This window comes from Chiroxiphia lanceolata, chromosome 16, assembly GCF_009829145.1.
Source record: "Chiroxiphia lanceolata isolate bChiLan1 chromosome 16, bChiLan1.pri, whole genome shotgun sequence".
Lineage (NCBI taxonomy): Eukaryota > Metazoa > Chordata > Aves > Passeriformes > Pipridae > Chiroxiphia > Chiroxiphia lanceolata.
The window spans coordinates 14,143,044-14,160,689 of NC_045652.1; the positions used below are offsets into that span (position 1 = coordinate 14,143,044).

The following is a 17,646-nucleotide window of genomic DNA, read 5'->3' on the forward strand; positions in this document are numbered from 1 at the left end:
GGCTCCACTGAAGGGCTCCTTTGAATGACATGTTGGATATACTGTTGCACATCTGGCCGCTGTATTATTGAATTGCTCCTACGGTTGCATTTTCCAGACCGCGGGAATGTGTTGGTTCAGGAGTTGGGGGGGAAAAGGATGAAGGGGACAACATGTGGGAAAATTAGAGGGATGCATCCCGCGGGGTGGGGTGGGTTTGGATGGAGCCGCGTGGTGGAGGCGGGGAGGGGAGGGGGGGAGCGAGGCAATGCTTTCACACAAAATGCCGTGTTGCCATTTGAAATCCACTCCAGAGCTTCCTGCTCTAATTAAATTTGTCACCATCGTTACTATAATGCCTGCCATTCCTCCGGTGCTTTTTGTTCTCAGGGATCCCAAAACATGACAGAGGCAAGGGCAGATCCTCTGCGTTTCCTCTGCGGGAGCTTTTTCAGAGCAAAACAGGGAAAATACAGTTGTAGGAGCTGCTTTGGGGCAGGAGCACAGCCACTCCTGCTCGGGGGACACTGAGGCTGGGGAAATCTGCGCAGCTATTGATGGTCTTTTCCAACCTTAATGATCCTGTAAGGTGTCTCCTGGGACTGCTAATTTGCAGGCACTTGGGTGAGCACCCTGGGAAGGCCTTTTGAAGCAAAGAACCCTTCTTGAGCTTTCACTTGGCTCATCCTACTCTCGGCCCCTCTGGACCTGCAGAGAGCCCAATGTCCCTGAGCCACCTCTGCTCTTGGCACTGCGTATGCCCGCTGGCCACTGCCAGCCTGCCAAGAGATGCCCCGTATGGCTGCTCCGTGCCGCTCTGGGGCAGGAGGAATTCACTAATTACTCACAGCTCTTAATATGGCCCCTGAACGCTGCCAGAGTGGCGTGAAGGGCTCAGAGCAGGAGACACAACCTGCTCCATCGTGTCTTCTGTGTCAGCTTGCAGCGAACTGAATGCAAAAAGGCTGTCTGAGCTGCAAACAGCAGAGCCCTTGGAAATTTAAAGGTGCAGAGCACAGAAAACAAAGGCATTTGTGCTGCTGAATATTCATCCTGGCGTCTGATCCTGCCAGGAGCGAAGCCCGCACAGCTCCCCTGAAAGCTGATGGGAGGGAACCTTGGTCTCAACCTCATCTTGGGCTCCAGCCCAAATCTGAGGGGGGAGAGCAAATTAGTCCTTAATGCACATATATCTTAGACTAAAACCTGATAAGGGAACTCTCCTATGTTAATTTACCTGAGTTATTTACTATACTGATTGCTGAAGGTACTCTGATTAGCGCATGAAATATTTCTATACCTTCGGTCTGATTAACCCATATCTGCAAAATAAATATTTGTCTCATTATAGTTATGCGATCGTGCAATCAAAGACCCCATCATAATAGGAAAGGGAGAAGTATCCATGTGGAAAAGGCAGGGAATGGCGACACAGAACGAGCAGGTTGGAGAGCGGGGAGATGAAAAGCAGGGGCATGCCTGGAGGGGGAGGCTCAGTGGTCCCAGCCTCTGGCTGGAGGGGAGTTGAAATGCCGGGGAGGGCACGATTCTCCTCCGGTTTCACCGGTGCTAATTGGGACTAATTCCGTTTGACTCAGCAGCGTTGCGCCAGTCCCAGCGAGAGGAGGGTCAGACCTTGGGAATCACAGGGGTGAGTCCCAGCAGGCTCCCAGCCTCCGGCTTTTTTGAAACAGAAGCAGGGAGTTCCCGGCAGCGCGGTGCGTGTGCCAGTCTCCCAGACGAGCTCTTAAAATAGCCCAGCGCACCAGGCTGTGGCACCGGGGGAGAGCGCGGAGGATGAAGTGTTCAGTCTTCCTGGCCCAGATCCGGGGAGAGGGGGGTTGGCAGCTCCCTGCCCAAGGCGAAGGTGGCTTAAAGTGCGATTTGGGGACACGGGCAGCTGTCACCCCACAACCAGGTGGCAGGGAGCAGAGGAGTCATCAGCTGGCGATGCCGGCACCACCGAGCATGCTGGACATCCTCCCTCAGCAAGGGGAGCTGTAAGTCATCTGGAGGAGAGGATCCCCCCTCTGCTGTTACAGGGCTGTTTTGCATATGCTCCGTGAGGAAAAGAGAGGAGTTTTATTGTGGCTGTACAGAAGAGCTAAGTCAAGAGGCTGCTTTATGGCTGGCAGATCCCAGCGTGGAGAGCCAGGCGTCCCAGATGCAGCATATAGCAAAGCCTGGCAGCGTCGTGGAGCACTGCTGCAGCACTGCTCAGAGAAAGAGCTGAAGTCATTTTTCTTCTAAGGGCAGGGGGTAGTGGGGAGGAAATATGAAGGCAGCCCTGTTGCTAAGGAAATCTGCTCTTTGTACGGTTGTACATTTAGGTAATGCTAATGAAAGGCCATATAGTAGCGAGGTGCGGATGTCAGCACTGTGCACTCCTGGATATTTGATTAGCATTTCTTTGACTTTGCCTCCTCTAACAGAAATACCTGAGTACATGGACATTAGGAAAACAAAATCCCCCCCCTTCTCCTCTGCCAACAGCCCAACGTTATGCAGAGAAAGGAAAAGCCAAAATAAGACACTCCATAATGAATATGTGGTTTTTTTCCCCCCTGCACACACCCTGGAGAGGATGAGAGCAAACATGTGATGAGAACAGAAATAGTCACATCACTTAATGCATTGCTGGACGGGACCCAGCCGGCACAGCGATGAACCTGGCGTGAGACCCGAGAGCAGCAAACCATCATAGCATCCCATTTAATGGCTGATGGCCCACAGATGTTTTAAACCTCGAGACTGCATCTCTCAGAGGTTTCCCTTTCGACTCAAGCATCGGCAGGCAGCTTTTGGAAGCAGAGGCTGTGGATGCTCTATCCAGGGACCCGGCACATCTGTGGATTAGCTGGTGCGTGTGTATGTGTGTGGCATCTGAGCCCGGATCCGGTGATCTGGCTTAGGAAGCGGGAGAGGACCCACACTGCTGCTACAGAGCACTGTGTCCTGCTCTTGAGCATCACTGGAAGAATGAGTCAGCCTTTTTCCTTCACACAGGGGTCGAGTGGCTGCCCCTGTCTGAGTGTCACTAATAAAAGCACCCAGAAATGGAAGGGCTCTGTGCTTGCATGGCGTGCTTGTGACAGTCTTAAAGACCAGCTGCTCTGCGTGAGACTTCCAGAGAGCGAGAACGTTTGAATGAAGCCCTTATATCTCTCTCTTTTTCTTTTTCCCTTTTTTTTTCTTGCCACACAGTGCAGCGTGGGCTCTGTTCCTCCTCGCCTTTTGCTCTTGCTCCCTGGGGCAGCCCGCTGTGTCTCAGAGGCATGAGGAGTGAGTCCTCCCCGGAGTCCTCCAGCTCGTGTGAGGAATGGCCCCTCGGGGGCTAAATCCAGCAGTGGGGCCCCGAGGTGGCAGAGACGTCTGTGAGTGTCTCTCCTCAATGACAGCAGCGCCTGGGACAGAGATTTTGGAGGTTTGCACGCCTTCACTCCCTCCCTGCCAGCACCTGCCCCTCCCTCTTGCCGTTGTGCAACATCCCAAGGGCAATTACAGCAATGCTTACGTGGAGGAGTGATATTGGGAAAGTATTTAGTCATTTTAACTGTTCTGCTGGCGGCTCCCCTCCCTTAAGGTGGTTCCTATTTCTTCTTCTCCCTCTCCCAGCATTTCATGGCAACTCCGTGGCCCAGTGACCCTTCTTGGTGCATCCTTGGCTGCAGATGGCTCCTCTTGGCGAGGGGGAGCACACGCTCCCACGGAAGAGCCACATTCCTGTCGGATAACACTTTTCCTTTCCTTTCCCCATCCCTCACGTGCTTATTACAGTGATTTTAAAGCTTCCGCCCCTGTATAGCAATGGAGGGGGGGGATGTTTTTGAAAGCAAAAGTAAGAGGCAGGAGGAGGCAGAGCTTCTCCTGCTCTCAGAGGCTTCTGGACGCTTCTCTGTCTCCATCCCTGGAGTGATTTTCCCCGGGCCCAGTGTAAACAAGGCAATCCGTTACGGCAGTTTGAGCGTTACTCCACAAACACGCCGCTGGTCCCTGCCCCCACCGCAGGCTCCCTCTGCTCCTGCTCTTCCTGCTGCTGTGCCGTGAGCCTTGGCTTGGCACAGGGGTTATCGGATGCTTGACCACATGTGGGAGTGACCTCCGAGCATTGGAGGGTGAGGAAAACTCCCGCGGGAACTGGAGTTGAGCCTTCACAGCCCCATCACTCACTGCGCTCAGCCCAGCTTGGAGGGTCAGTTGCAAAACTGGGGAGCGTTCAGGGAAGTTTCAGAACACTGATGCACTCCCAAGGAAACACGTGGAAGAGTCCTGGGCATTGTGTATCCTAAAAAGATGGTGAAAAGAAGAGGCTGCAGTGAAAGAAGATAAGCTCACGTGCACACAAGAGCAACACTAGAAAATACATGATTAAGGTTACAAAGTCAGGCATGGAGCGTGTAAGAAATCCTGGAATTAAGGACACCTGAGCGGCTTATGGCCACGGAATGCCGTGCATTCATTAGGGCACAGTCTTAATTCTGTGGTTGCAAGGTGTTCCTTCCGCAGGGGCTTTGCCTCAGGAAGTATGGGATGGATGGAATTTGGTTGAAAGCAGCTCAGTGTCCAGTTTGTGACACTATTCTGTCTGCAACCCCAGTGCCTCGTTCGCTGTGCATTGTGCAACTCCTGCTTGGAGGGAGAAATTTTTCCTCCTGGACTATCCCAAAATGCTAAGCCTGCTCTTGCCTCTGGCTTTCCCTTCTTTCCCTCTCTCCCACCCCGTGCTGCTCAGTGGCTGGCAGGGGGGAATAACAGGACCCCTCCAGCAATAACCCTTTTGGGGAGGGCTGGCTTTGCCCTGGGACCCTGGAGCAGGAGGGAATACACTCTGCAGCTCCAGGAGGGCTGATGCAAGTGCAGCCCACATGCTTCACACTGCCAGCATTTGATTTTCCATCTGTTTTTTGTTTTGGTTCAGTTAAAGGCAGAGAGGAGAGGTGGGTTTTGGTGTGAACCTCCTGTCTGTCTGCATGGGGTGGGTGGGACAAAGGCAGTTTAGCGTGGAAAGCCCCAGAAACACCCCAAGGAGTGGGCTGGGGGACTTAGAAGACATCGTTTCTCCTGAAGCTGTGGGAAAAGTGTATATGTAGGAGAAGCAGCCTTGCAGCCTGCTGTATGTATTCACTGTCTGAGAGCTGAGCCAGCCAGAGCCTGGAGGGGACAGATGGAGGAATTAAGGACATCTCAGCTGGGCAGCAGGACCAAGGGATGCTTGCAGGGAAGCTGGCTCCCACACCTGAACCACTTTGGAGACAAGGCTGGGAGTTACCCAAGCTTTTCTTAGCAAGAGAGCCCTCCACCGGAATAATGTGTTGTGGACATAAAAGGAGATCTGTAGAGGGAATATTTTCACCCTGGAAGCTGCTAAGGAACTTGCATTTAGCTGCTAGCAATCTGTTTCAAACTGGGTTCCTGTCCCAGGAAAGAGAAAGCAGAGCAGTCTTGCTGTGCAGACTGACTATAAATTCTTTCCTGGCTTTGCTGGGGAAAAACAATGTGCTCTCAGTGAAAACCTCCCAGAAATCCAGGACGTGGGTATTTTATATGTCAGCTCTCAGCCACTTTGGAGAGAGCAGCTAAGGAGACCAGTCAAGTAGATCCCTTGACTTTTATTTACAGGCAAGTCAGTGGAGTGTCTGGCGAAGGACGGAGATGCTGCTGCCCTTGCTGAGCTGGGCAGGTCACGGTGACACACGCCTGACCATGGGAGAGAGGCTGGGAAACCGTTCCTGAGAGGAGAGATTTGAGAAGGATATGTATAGCAGAGCACAAAACTCAAAAGCCACGATGAAACTTTGCATTTAGATGCCTGCAGCAGCAGCCTGGGGAGCTTTCCGTGAGGACCGATACACTTCCCGCCTCACGGCATTTGCTTAGAAAGTATTCATAAATATACCCGCCACTACTAACCATCCTTTTCTGCTGGGAATTGCCATTAGCAGCTAAATTCAGTGTTTTACATATAAAAAGCATTGAGACTTAATTCTGTGCGATGCTTTCTTCTGAGTCCTTGTAGAAGAGAGAACTCCAGGCTGGATTTCGGCTGAGTTACAGCGAGGTGTTGGGAAGCAGGGGTTGCATTGCTGCACCCAGGAGGTGCATGTGGTGTGGTCAAGAGAAGTTGCCATGAAGGATGGGGTGTACTCCCCAAAGGTGGACCCGTCACACTTGTGAGTCGCTGCACATGTAAGCAGCTTCCATGAAATGTGCGCCAACAACTCACTGGGAGACCAAAAATGGACAGGGCTTTTTGGATGCAGGCAACCTGTGCTAGGGACTCACCACCCTCACAGGGAAGGATTTCTTCCTAATGTCTAATCTAAACCTGCCCTCTCTCAGTGAAGCACATCCCTGACTCTCATTATCTCATCATGTTGCAAATTCCTGCTGCAGCACAGGGGGTCATGTGAGATGTTCAGCCTCTGGGACAGGGAGGGAGATTCCTGTTCCCTCAGCCACTTTCTCAGCAGTACCTGGACTTGTCCAGCCGAAGTTGTCCTCGTGCCAAAAGGAGCACAGAGCGAAGGTCCCCATGGAGTTGCTGGTTTGGAAGGAGATGCAGTCTCATGCTCCAGTCTGCGGAGGAGTTTCCAAACACGAGGTATTAGGATGGGATTTCAGTGGAAGCGGATTATCCCATTTCTCTCTTCTCTGAGCACATTTCTCCCACTGAAGCAGCACATGACAGGCAGGGCAGCCGAGGCAGCCAGCGGGGCAGCTCTCATGCCGTGCCTGCCAGAGGGGACTGAGCCCAGAGCTCTGGAGGGTTCCCTGTGCTCCCAGTGTGGCTGGAGCAGGAGCAGGGATGGCAGGAGAGGGATGGAGGGGGAGCAGACGGCGGGCATGGAGCTGTGGTGCTGGATGGGCGGCACAAAGCGCTGTCAGAACAGCAGGGACTCCGCTGGCAACGGCTGCAAATGGAGATGGAAAGGGCTGGAGAGGAAAGGATGCGACACAGCTGGTCCCCTTCGGCTTTGATCTTGAAAGCAAAGGGGTGTTGGCCACAGAGCAGAAGCGGGAAAGAAGGGGGGTGACTCATAAAAATAGTGGCGTTTCCATGAAGATGCTGTTACCTGAGGACAGGAAGGAGGAGGGACCTCGCCTGCAAATGTGGGGGGAGCTGGAAGAAAAGGTCCCCCTTATGCAGAAATATCCAGCCTGCTTAGGAACACGGAGCTGTTTGCTCTGGAGCCAGAGGGTTGGTTGTTTGCTGGGAGTTGCTGGTTTTGTGCAGAGCAAAAGGTGGTTTGTATGCTTGTTGCTTCAGGGCAAAAAAAGAGAGAAAAATAAAGGAAGAGCTGGTTTTCTTGGAGGCCTGGGTGGAGATGCCTTTGGAAGAGAAAAGAGGGATCTCCTTTGTAACAACCCATCCTGGGCCTCTACATCCTTCCTGCTGCTGGATGAGGGAGTGTGTCAAGGGGGATGATCCAACCCTGGGTAGCTGGGGAGGAGTTAAACACACTCCAGGATCTTCAGTCAGAGACTCTGACCATGGGAGGGCTGAGGTTTGGTCTTCCTGACCACTACGGGGTTTGTGCTGGGGAGAGGGTTGTGGTTTACTCACGGGCACGTAGATTTGTTCCACATACCTGTCCCTTCCTCTCACAAGTGATAGATGTGCCCTGTCCTGCACAGGAGGATACAAGAAGGATGGATGATCACGGCTGAAGCCTGCCCCGCACCAAAACAAGCTCAAACTTTCTCTCTCTGCCCCCTCCATGAACCCTTGGGGGATTCCAGCTCACAGAAACCTTATTTGCAGCGTCGGACCAGCTCTAATTTTTATCCTGGAGGCAAAAATCACTGGAAATAACGCTTCATCACTCTGAAGGTCCTGACACCACCCTTAACCACCACATCACGAACCTCCTGTCGCAATTGTGATCTGCGTATGTGTCAAATCTTGCCTCGCAGATAAAAGCTGCTCCACAGGCACCTTTTGTACTAAAATACGGAGCCTTTAAAATGTGAAAGAAACAACAAAATGTAGGACGCCACACAAAGCTGACCCACTGGGGACTGGGGGTGGGGGGGAAACCCGCAAGAAGGAGGGCTTGACACACAAAAATTGTTTTGTTAACAAAGCATCATTGTTCCACCCTGAATCGGTTTGACTGGAGTGGTAGAAACACCCCATCTGGAGACAGATGGAGAGTTTTCTGGCTAAAGAGACTGCGGGAGGAGGGCCGGCTGACAACCCAGCAGATAGCATTGTCTGCTGCTACCTTGGCAATGGAGAGGAGAAAGGGCGGGTGGAAGATTAGGCGTCCCCCGTGCAACCTGCCCGTCACGCCGGATCCTTCTGGAGGAAGGTGTGCGCCCAGGTTGGCAGCTCACACCTCAGGATAAATCCTCCCTCTTTTCTTTTGGGGCTGGTTGGGTGCTCACGGGGACCAGCGAAGTGTCTGGGGAGGCTGCAGGTCACCGTGTGCCCCTCCAAGGTGCTCTCGGTGACATGGAACCATAGAACTTGTGTGCTGTGCCATGGCTTTGTGTGGTGTGGGTTTAGCAGCACTGGGGGACCAAAGTGGAAGCGGCTTCCCAAGGTGAGCACAGAAGGCTCTTGGATGAGTCTTGCCACTAACTTCCAGGAGAGCGGGATTTGGGCTGCTGGGAGGATGCTGAGTGGAAACCAGCAAGGTCAGAGCTGCTGGGAGTGAAACTGGTGGCAGCAGCAAGAATTGATGCAATGCCAGAATGCCCAGGGATGGGACATGCACGGGGTGCCCTGGTGACCCAGCAGGCCTGCAGGATGCCTGAGGACCAGCTCTTGGAATTGCCCTGGCCACCTTGCTGAGGCTGGGAATGAGTGAAGAGAAATCTGTGTTGAATGCCTGGGGTCTCTGAGCTACAGCACAGGCTAAACGTGAGTAAAGTGGTTTATGGCGCCAGGCTCTGCTGGTACATGGTGTCCCTCTGCTCGTGAGAGCTCACCAACAGCCCCTGCTCCCTTTGCTGCCTTCCGTGCCTGATGGGAAACTCTGGGGTGGGTTCTGCTCCTGCCAGAGCTTTGAGGGATCGTATCCTGCCCACCCTATCTGAATTCCTGATGACTTGCTAATTGCTTGACACACTCTACTTGCAATGCAAGAGACAGGCTCACGTCATCCTCTGTGGTTTGCCAGGGGAGAGTGTGAACCTCTTTTTGACTTGCCTTGAAATAGATGAAAAAGAATAGAGCTCGATATGATTAATGTGAAAACTTCAGCTTGGTTTCCTGCCTTGGCATCAGGGCTTTGGTCTTCTTAGCATCACCGTGCCTTGTTTTTTGAGGATTGGGTGCACGTGGGAGCATCTGATGGTGCTGGCTGTGGTGGTCCTGTGGGGGCTCCTGTGCAAGGCCTATCCATAATCCCCAGCTGCTGGAGACATTCCAGGTTTGTGCAGCAGTCACAGAAGGATTCAGGTGGTTGCCTTGAGGCACTTCTGAGATAATACCTCAAGGGCTCATATTCAAACCCACTGGGGCCTTTACAGTTGCATGGTGGAAATCTATTCAGATGAACCATGGCTTTTCAGGGAGCCAGATGAGCAGCCCAGCTTGCCCACTGGCTGTAGGCAGGCAGTCACCCTTGCACAGGGGATCAGAGGACTGGCACAGCTTCCATACATCCAGCAAAAAAAACCCTTAGAAGTAATACAGTACAAAGTGGGTTTGACTTTTGAGCCTCAGGGCTGCAGATGCAGCAGCATGGTGGTGGCAAGGGGTGTCCTGTTGCCCTGGTGTTCCCACACCCTTCCAGTGTGTCCCCATGAGGTTGGAAGCCGAATGCAATATTGGCTTCCCAGCCTGGTTCACTGGGTTTACCCCCTGCATCACCTGCCCTGGGACAGATCCGACCTGGTCTGAGCAGTGCTGAGCTGGTCCAGAGGGACATGGCACGGGGTGGAGTGTGAGGGTGACAAGGAAGGTCTGTGTCACATCATGCTGTTCAGTGCATGAGATCCCAAGGTGTTTGCATCCATCGTGGCACCACAGGTGCCTTTGGGATGAAGCGTGGCCTCAGGGAGGAGAAGTGAAGGTGTCACTGAATGCAGGATGGAATAAAACAGGTCGGATCTATTCTCCTGAGCTCTCCTACAATGTGTCATGGTTGTCCCAGCGGGAAGGGACCTGGGAGAAGCAAGATGCTTGGACAGCCATCTCCTGCTTTTGAAGCCATTTGCTTGCCCTGGGCTGCTGGGGACATTGTCCCCACTGCCTGCCCTGAAAAAACATCCTTTTGCTGTTTCGGATTTCAGCCCTGCTGCTGCACCAGCTGCACCGTGCTGGCAAGGGAGGAGAGGGGAGGTGAGGCAGGGCAGGCAGGCTCGGCTTGTGCCCACTGCTGTCACGGTGCAGAATCCTTGGCATTGCTGTGGATGCCAGGAGCCAGCCGGGGCACGGACCCTGCCTCTGGGCTCTGGCTGCCCTGGGAGGAGGAAACAGGGTCTGGATCGCTGGTGATGCATCAAAGCATCCACGAGTGAGGTCTGACACATGCCTGGCAGCAGGTCAAGGTGCCGTTCGCTTTGCCCTTACCACTTGGAAAGCAAAGTATTTCCCCGGGGAAGTGGCATCCCCCCCACCTCCGCCCCCGTCCCGCTATCCCGGCGTGTCGCTGCGTGGCGCGTGGAACCTTTCACCTTGCTTTCCCCCTGTGCAGAAAGGGGAGAGAAATTCGCATGCAAGCTCTCCCGGGAAGCACAGGGGATGGATTCACCTTGTTGAGAGGCGAGGGAATCGCCGGGAAAGAGGTGCTGGAATAATCGCAGAGCGGATTAATCTGCAGCGACTCGGTTGTCGCCAGTCACCGGTGTAAAGGCGCCCGGGGAGGTCGGGTGCGTTCGGGCGGTGCTGTGCTGCTCTCTCTGCCTCCCAAACGCCTCCTGCGCCGGGCTCTGTGAATCAGCATTTCTGCAGTCGGAATGAGACAGCGGGGAAAGGCAGGAAGATGTCAGGGCACGGGGAGCCTGGCTGGGAGGAGGATGGGGGGGGGGACCTCGTTAAAAAGGGGCAGCCTGTGAGTTGGGGGTGGTCTCATGCCGCGGATCTGCAATCTGCTCCCTCCAGGTTTTTGCTCATTACCGCCGAACTCCCCTCGTGCGCAGTGGCGAGGTAAACAAGCGCTGGGAGCGATGCCTCCCCTTTCCCGCTCGTCCCCTCCCCGCCGCCGGCGACGGGGGAATGTGACAAGCTGGCACTGGGAGAAGGCATGAAAGCGATGTGATCCGCTGCGGCTCCTGAGCCGAGAACCCGGGGAGATCCAGTTACAGCGGCGGGGTTAGAACAAAAGAGATTTGCCTCCGGGATCAGTTCCCCTCCGTTCTCCGGGCTGTGCACGTGCGGGTGCGTGCACGCGTGGGGCAGCCCCGGTCTCCGGTGGGGAGCGGAGCACCGGCGGCCCCGGGGACCCGGCTGAGCACCGGGGCTCCAGTGCTCCGAAATGCTGCTTTTTCCCAAAACAGGGAGAGAGCAGGGTGATCCCCCTGGGACAGGCCTAGAAATAGCAAGGCCAGGCCAGGCTTTGCAGTGCTTGGAAATCAGGAGCCAGGCTGGGCAGTCGGTGGTTGCTGGAGTTCCAGGTTTTCCTCTGCCGAGGGCTGAGCTCTGGGGTTGGGGTGTGAGACCACCCCCTGGTCCCCATGGTTTGCTCCTGCACCCAAGGCATTTCCAGGTGACACCTCCTCCCCTCCATCACAAGGCTGGCCAGCAAGCAAAATCCCAATCCCTAAAAAGCCTTTTCTGCCCCATAACAGCTGTGCCAACACCGTGTTATCCAAGATGCCTTTAACCCACAGACATGGCGGGGCCAGGGGCACCCGTGAGCCTTTCACATGTGCTGCAGGACTGGCTCCCGGAATCAGCAGGATCCTGCACCCTGGGATGCTTGTCGCTCATTTTGAGGGGGATTTGGCTTATTTGGGGGTGGGGGTTTTTTTGGCATATTGCCTTCTCCCAAATGCCGCTGGGGATGAGCCGTGGAGAGCACAGATGTGCATCCCGAGCATACCACAACGAGGTTCCTGATTTAAGGACTGTGATTAACCTCTTTCCGACAGTTGCTAACCAGGTGCAGGATTGTAACGGGAAGAGGAGAAAGCTCAGTGAAAACAGCCAGTTTTCCTCCGTCACCTGGAAATGCACACGGATGCCATTTTCTGCCTGGAAATCAGGCAGGGTTTAGGATTTATAAAGGGCTCAGGGACACCCTGTTTGTATCAGCACTGCTCTGTGGCTGCTCTCCAGAGCCAATCTTCTCCTTTCCTACTTGGAATCCCACAAACAAGGCATCGATGCAGTATGAATCCGGCACAGGGTGTGCTGGTGTGTGGAATCATGGGCTGTGGACTCAGGGCTCTGCATGCAGGGGTGCTAATGGGAAACAGGGCAGAAAATCACCCTGGATTTGCCTGGTCCGGGTTTCCCTGGCACCTTGTTCTTTTGAAAGTCAGGTATTGGGAGGAGAAGTGGTATTCCACAGTCAGGCATGAAAAGGGGAACCATTGCAGCTTGTGTTTTGCAGTCAAGAGTTAAACTAGGAGCTGCCAAAATTGCTCATTTTCAGGAAATCTGTTATCTGCGGGATTCAGGGCTCCTCTGGCCAGGACTACAAAAGAGCTGGAGAGGGACTTTTTCCAAGGGCATGGAGTGACAGGACAAGGGGGAATGGCTTCACACCGACAGAGGGCAGGGATAGATTGGATATTAAGAAGAAATTCCTCCTTGTGAGGGTGATGAGGCACTGGCACAGAGAAGCTGTGGCTTCCCCATCCCTGGAAGTGTTCAAGGCCAGGTTGGACGGGGCTTGGAGCAACCTGGGATAGTGGAAGGTGTCCCTGCCCATGGCAGGAGAGTGGGATGAGATGGTCTTTAAGGTCCCTTCCAACCTAAACCATTCTGGGATTCCATGACTGTCTCTGGCCTCCCAGGTCAGGGTTTCATGTGTGACACAAATGCTGTATCTCACCCCAAATGCCCCTCTGGCATCATGGTGGGGTTTAGATTGACTTCAAAGTTGCCTATGGGTGTTTTTCAGAGGGTCTCAGTCTTAACTCCTGTTCCAGCCCCTGGCTGGGTGGTTTTAGGACCCCCCCATTGCACCTCCTCCCCTTTCCATCTCCCTATCTCTTAATTGCAGACAAATCCCTGTATTTCTCTCCAAAGAGGCTGCAGGCTGTGTTTTACACTGAGGCTCCAAATACCTTGCAGAGTCAAGAACTGTTCCTTGGGGGAACAGCAGGGAGAGAGAGGGATGGGGGAGCAGGCAAGAGGGGACCCCCCCAAAGGGGGTGAGTAGAGAATAGGTTTGGGAAATGTGAAGAGACAGAAAAATTTATTAAAAACAATTAATAGCTGCTCCAACCAAGGATTTAAACTGAAACCAAAGCCTCAGGGAGGGAGGAAATGAAGTGGCATATGATTGTTATTTTATTGCTTAATATTTTTTTTTAAAATATGATATGCTAAATGCAAATAAGCATTTGTACCGAGGAGGAGAGGGAGGGGATGGAAGACATGCCGGGAAAAGTGAGTGGGATCTAGGTTTTGCATCGTTTACTGAATTACTGGCAGGTCTTTTGTAACATCTGTTAAAAATAAAACAAACATTCATTTCCATTTCTCGCTGCCTGAGATGGCTCCTGCAAAAAAATTTCAACCTGTCCAGGAATTTGTCTTGAAAGTTGCCCTCCCTCTCCTCACGCCCCCTCTTCTCCAGGGGAGATTTCCTTCCTGGACTTCCCAGGGGCTCCATTAGCCCCACATTAAAGCCTTTTTACTTTGCTCTAAAACTCTCCATCGAAGTAAAAGGAATTCTAATAAACCGCTGGGAAGACTCTGCTATTCACTCTTTCCATGGAAACACAGCACTGCCTCAGAGTAGAGCTCCTCTCGACGGAGCCTGGGTCACGGCAGGAGGAGACCAAGGAGGGATGCAGAGATGGTTTCCATTATAAGAGACCTTTTGAGAGAAATAATCACTGCTCTCCCACCAAGGAAAGCCTTCGAGACATCAGGGGCCTCAGCGTGGCCTGGGAGCAGGGCCAGCCTTGGAGGGGGTGGTGGTGGGAAGTGGGGATGTGCTGGGCGCTGAGAAAGTCATTAAAACATCTGATTAGTGGAAATTAAGGCACCCGGGATCAATTCCTCTTTCCTAATGGGAGGGAGGAGTCTGGGAGGGTGGATGGACCCGGTGCTTCAGGCAGAGGCTACACAGGGGGCTCGGGGCTGGGGATGTGGGTTGTGGTGAGGGGACAGGGTCACGGGAGGACATGGGTGGCTCCGTGCCCAGGGCATGGACCAAACATCACACCAGGAAAATAGATTTTTCAAGGCCAGAAAAAGCCTGTTTGCTCTGGGAGGGGGATTCTGGCTGTTCCCTGGGTCCCAGGCTGAGGAGGTCAGTGGATGGATCCCTACCTAAAGCCACTGTGATATAATTAATTTCCAGCCTCCTCGCAGGCACAGTCATCCCGAGTGTTGCTGTTCCAACACCGTGCTGCAAGATGAAGGATTTTATTTTTTTTTTTTTTAAGCGTGAGGAAGCTCGTTAGAAATAGCCCGAAGGGCAAAGTTAGGAAATGAAAATCCATCGGATCCGCTCAGAGCCGATGCAAGGAGCTTGATGAGAGCTGGGGCAGGGCTGCTGCTCCCTGCCTGTGAGGAGCCATCATGCGTGTGGGGTGTGTGGCACCTGGTTAGAGGTGTCACCCAGGCCAGGGAATGAGAGTGATCCATTGGGATCGTTGGGAGTGGGGCTGGGGGAGAATCATCCAGGAAGAGGGATGAGAGGAAGATGAATGAGTAAGAGCATCCCATATGGGTCTTGGGGAGGTCCTAGGGACCTCGGGTTGGCAGAGCATGGTAGGGCTGGATGGAGGAGGAGGCTGGTGGGGAAAAGCTCATTTTCTTCAGGAGGCTTTATTGCTTAGGTTGCAGTGGTGAGACACTGAGGGACCCAGAGCGCCTTTGTTTTAGCAGCTCCAGAAATGACATTGCAATGAGTCATTATTTTTTAGCCTCTCCAGGGCAGGAGGTGCAGGGGTACATCCAGAGAAGCCTCCAGGTTTCATCAGCAAGGTGAGCCCTGCTCAGAGAAGATAGTAAGAGGCTTTTTGATGGTGGTTGTGCTGGTATGTGGTAGCTCAGGATGACATCTTTGGATGCTCTGGAGCCAGACTTCAGCAAGGGATGGGAACCTTCCCATCCACACCACTGTGCAGCAGCATCCTCTATGAGCCTGGAGGCTTTAACGAGTAAAGTTAATTGCTGTGATAGGTGGTGGTCTCCCACCCAGCCAGTGGTTGGGCTGAGACAGACACCACCACCATGTCACACAAACAGAGGTGATGTGGGTGTTGACACCTCAGAAATGCTGAGAAGTCATGAAATCAGCCTTTGTGAACCCGTAAATCGTAGGCGCAGAACTGTAAAGGTGCCGGAAAAATCACAGCGTTTAATAACCAGTGTTTGGTGGTGATTTAATTTGCATATGGGCCTCTCGGGGGCTTGTGATTTCAGCCTTTCTCCTCACCACGGTGAGGGTTTGAGCAGAGCAGAGCTGAGGTTCTCCTGAAATCACAGGGCTCCTGGAGGTGGGGATTTTAAACATACCAGAGCCAGGAAATGACATGGATGGACCAGACTGTTGAATTTATGGGATTTTAGTGTAAAAATAACACATCCTTTAGTTGTCTCTCAGTCCCAGAGGAGAAGCTGGGGGTGTTGTCCATTGGGTCTGTCTCACCTTGGCTTTACTAGGGTGGCAGTCACAGCCCATGGTGCCAAGTGGTGCTAAGCTCTTCCCTGTGAAGGGCAGCATGGTTGGTGGTTAGGGGGGATAACACTGAGTCCTGGGAGAGCTGTGAGGTCCCAGCTTAGTTTACCATCCTGCAGAGAGGTGTGTGTGAAGTCAGAGGTGGCTGGGAGTTGTGCTGTGGTGTATTAGATACAAACAGCCAGGCCAGGCTGGGTCTGGGATAGGGATGGGGATGAGGGTAAGGATGAGGATGAGGAGAAAAGGACAGGGAAGACAAGAACAAGTAGTCTGCTTTGGCAGGTGCTGGATCCCCTTATGAGGTATGGTCTGGTTTGCAGCTTGATACCTCCTATCTCAAGTAATTAACAGGGAAAAGAGAGGGCCTGGTTATCCATCCTTCAAGAGCAAGGGGTTGAATTGAAAGGCAGCGCCTTGGAAGTGGATCAAATAGCTCTCCAGCCCCCCGCGTACGGCTCGGAAACTTGCTGCCGTGCTGCGTTATCAAGGTGAACAGCTTTAGTTCAATTAACGAGAGGCTCAGAGCGGAGTCGTGGGAGGAGGCAGGGCTGGGCGTTTGCACCCTTTGGGAAGGAGCCGGGGAGCTCGGAGCTGCACGGCAGCGACCCCGGCGCCGCCGGCGGCACGACACGGTTGTCCCGGTGTATCAGGGCCACCAAAGCTCTGCGTCCCCTGGCGAGGGGACCAGCTCCCCTCCTCGCCCCTGCAGCGGGTTTTATTTACCCCTTGGAAAAATCAGTGTGTGTGGAAGGATTTGCTCTTTGTTACCGTCTTCTTTTCCCCTCCTGCTAATAATAAACCTCCCCCAAAATCAATCGCTCCCAGCGATGAGCTGCCATCAGCTCGCTGTGCACCTAAATCCCCGCAGATGATGTTGCTGGGAGCCTGCGAGCCTGGATTTTTCCTGCCGGTCGCTGCCTGGGCTGCAGCTGGCTCCGGCACGCAGAAAGCTGCAGGTGTGATTTGTTCATTTGCCTCCACCACCACCCCCCCCCGTGCTGCCTCCCTCCTGCTCTCCTTCCCTGCTGCCACCGAGCCCACCTAGCTCATCCCACCCAGACCCGCATCCCACCCTGCGCCGGCTCCGGCATCTCCCCAGCGCAGCGCTGGTGGAGGGTTGGGATCTCTGGGGCTGGAGAGTGTGTTTGTGTGTGTGTGTGTGTGTGTGTGTGTGTGTGTGTGTGTGTGTGTGTGTGTGTGTGTGTGTTTGTGTGTGTGTGCGAGCTTGGAGGGGGGAAGGGGGGTTAATCTGATCCTACGAGGTTGGAAGAGGGAAAAAATCAAAACTATAAAGAAGGCAGCAGCCTCCTCCTTTTCCCTCTCCCCCGCTCCAGAGGATTAAGCCTACCAAAAAAAAAAAAAAAAAAAAAAAAAAAAGAGAGAGAGAGAAAAAAATGTCTGCAGCTTTCTGTTGACCCTGCATGATGGCATTTTTGCGCTCTGTGTGCTGCCTCTGCTGATTGCTATTCCTGGCACAAACACACACACACACGCACACACACACACACACACACACACACAGCCCCAGCACGGCTCACACGGGCACGGCGAGCCCACTCCAAAATACCAAAAAAAATCCCCCAAAAATCCCAAACCATTCCCAAATCCAACCCAAACCGGTGCCGCTTGGTGTCCCTGGCCACCCTGGTCTCTGCTGGGAGAGCCGCCAGCACCCGCTGCCTCTCGCCCTCTCCTCCACCCCACTTCTCACCTCGGTCCCCAGCTCCAGCGAGCACTTTCTGCCGGAGCCGCCCGCAGCCAGAGCCCTCCACCACTCCTACCGCTGGCATTACATTTTCAGGCTGGATGCTATAGGGCCGTTTCTAATTACCTTATATCCCCTAGTGGTCTATGAATAATGGTTAGTGAAGGAGCTCAGAAGGGCTGCTGAGAAGGGAAGCAAAAAAAA

At 53.5% G+C, this 17,646-nt stretch overlaps 1 protein-coding gene across 3 annotated transcripts in view; it reads left to right on the top strand.

The window, feature by feature from the left end:
* The window catches only part of RAI1 (retinoic acid induced 1), a 74,103-nt gene that overhangs the window by 16,983 nt on the left and 39,474 nt on the right, over positions 1 to 17,646 (top strand). The window contains exon 1 of one of the 3 annotated variants that reach the window (XM_032704481.1): positions 17,237 to 17,598. The exons of the other annotated variants lie outside the window; for them this stretch is intronic. The gene's annotated coding sequence lies outside the window, so the exon portion shown is untranslated. Of the gene's footprint in view, positions 1 to 17,236; positions 17,599 to 17,646 lie in introns of those variants that run through there. 3 annotated transcript variants of the gene reach the window in all.